The sequence below is a fragment of the Mirounga leonina genome, unplaced genomic scaffold (genome assembly GCF_011800145.1).
Source record: "Mirounga leonina isolate KUSES-001 unplaced genomic scaffold, KU_Mleo_1.0 Mir_114, whole genome shotgun sequence".
NCBI classification, from domain to species: domain Eukaryota; kingdom Metazoa; phylum Chordata; class Mammalia; order Carnivora; family Phocidae; genus Mirounga; species Mirounga leonina.
Genome location: NW_023270265.1, coordinates 40,833,002 through 40,835,432, shown reverse-complemented (window position 1 = coordinate 40,835,432; position 2,431 = coordinate 40,833,002).

Sequence of the window (2,431 nt, the reverse complement as noted above, 5' to 3'; positions counted from 1 at the left end):
AGGGGGGAAACAATGGCCAACCCAGTGTCTCCAGTTCCAGACAGTGAGGAAGGAACCGCACTGATGCTTTAGTCAGGGAGGAATCAAGATGGAGGTAATAGCGAGGTTCTTCTCTGTGCTGTGAGCTTCAGCTCGGGATTCTAGAACTCAAGACCCTTGGACTAGAAGGGACAAGATCCAGTCTATTGAACCTGTGTCCACACTTTTGGAACAGCCAGAGTGGCTTACCCAGCTAGCAATAAGGCCTTGGCCATTATTACGGATGCTGAAGTTTTTTGCTTGAAAGACAGAAATTGAACCCATTATCTTCTCAGCTTATAATGGAAAAAAACTGAAGTCAAATTATTTTCCTTAAATCCAACAGTTGGGATTGGCTGAGTCAGTCCCAGAGTCCAGCACTGGACTCTGTTCAGTGCTCTTTGTACATGGCCTTTGTCTTAAATACCTAATTCTAACAGAGGTGATGGCACCTATGGGTGGCTTGCAGGAATGAGAGAGATTCCAATTCCTCTATAATCTTCATCAGCCTCCCCTCAAAGGCACTTCAAATTTAACAAAAAATAATGTTATTATTTGATATAGACATGCCCTCAACCTTATGAAAAGTGTGAATATGAGCATCTTTTTTTTTTTTAAAGATTTTATTTATTTATTTGAGAGAGAGGATGAGAGGAGAGAGAGAGCACATGAGAGGGGGGAGGGTCAGAGGGAGAAGCAGGCTTCCCGCAGAGCAGGGAGCCCAATGCGGGACTCGATCCCGGGACTCCAGGATCATGACCTGAGCCGAAGGCAGTCGCTTAACCAACTGAGCCACCCAGGCGCCCGAATATGAGCATCTTTAGAAAACTGTGCAAATCAAATGTCTCGATATTGTACCCCACAACCAAAGTCGATGCAGTAGGCTTGACATGCAAATGTTACAGCTTCGGGACATGACCCCTAGTCACTCCTCCCCTTCCAACCAGATTGTCCCCCACCCCCACCCCTTCCAGTATGGAATTCTAGACTCTAATGGAATAGTGGCAATGCCCACTGCTGCCTCCTCAGCACCTGGGACATGCCAGGCTCCATGCTAAGCGCAAAACATGAATTACCTCATTTTTCCTTCCAACAGCCATTTGAGGGGGGAGCTTCTATCTCTTCTAGCAGGTGGGGAAGCTGAGGTCAAGTCTGGCCCCCAGACACGCTTTGGGTTTTTTAACCTGAATGTCTCTCCTGGGGCAAGGACACCCCTGCTGTCAGAGGCACCACCATTTTCTCTTACAACCACACTCACTCAAACAACATCAGATAGGTTTTTTTGCTCAGCAGCATTATTGAGATATAAGTCACACACCATACAATTCGCTCATCTAAGGCGCACAATTCGATGGTTTTCGGTATATTCGCAGCTATGTGCAACCATCACCACGGTCCGTTTTAGAACATTGTCAGCACCTCATAAAGAAACCCTGAACCCTTTTAACCATCACGTCACTACTTGTCTATCCCCCTGACCAGCCCAAAGCTGTCATGAATCTACTTCTCATCTCTATTTTATTTTATTTTTTTTTAAGATTTTATTTATTTATTTGACACAGAGAGACAGAGCGAGCATAAGCAGGGGGAGCGGCAGGCAGGGCGAGAGGGAGAAGCAGACTTCCTGCTGAGCAAGAAACCCAACGCACGGCTCAATCCCAGGACCCTGGGATCATGACCTGAGCTGAAGGCAGCCGCTTAGCCAACTGAGCCACCAGGCGCCCCAGGAGTTAACTATTTTAAAGTACCAGAGAGATTTCAATCTTCTGCAGCCTTCTAGGGGACACATTTTATCCTGTCTGCAGAGCAGCATCACTGACGTTCTTTGGGGGTGGCGGGGTGGGGGGTGAGAGCATACCCAGCAAAACACAGGTTTATGACCCATTGTGCCTTGGCTTCCAGCAGTCCCACTGGTGTGGACTCAAGGACTAGTGGGCAGGGAAGTCAGGGCACTGTCTCCCTAACTGGCTTTGTAGCTGATTTCTCTCTGGGCCCGTCTCTCCTGCCACAAAATGGAACATTTGACTGGAAGGGACTGCAAACAGCTTTCAACTCCTGCCCTAATTCTGATCTTTTGGTAGAGGCTGCCTGGAGAACTGTGCTCAGAAGGATTTTGAGAGTTTGAGGGAAAGCAAGAACTGGGATCAATTAGCAATGTCTGCCAGGACCATGGGAAGGAGGGTGTCATTTCCTTGCCATATATTTGCCACTGCTGACATTGATCTCCTAAGTCTTCTTTGGCTCCGAACTAGTAAGGTTTTATGATTCCTCTTGACTGTGCTATTTTCTGTGCCTTCTCCAAGGACCTATTTCAAGGGCCGTGCCCACCCCGTGGGTACCAACAGTGGTCTTCAGACAACTGCTTGTAGGGTTAGGCCATGCAAGGTAGGGGCAAGCAAGGCCAGAAGAGGCC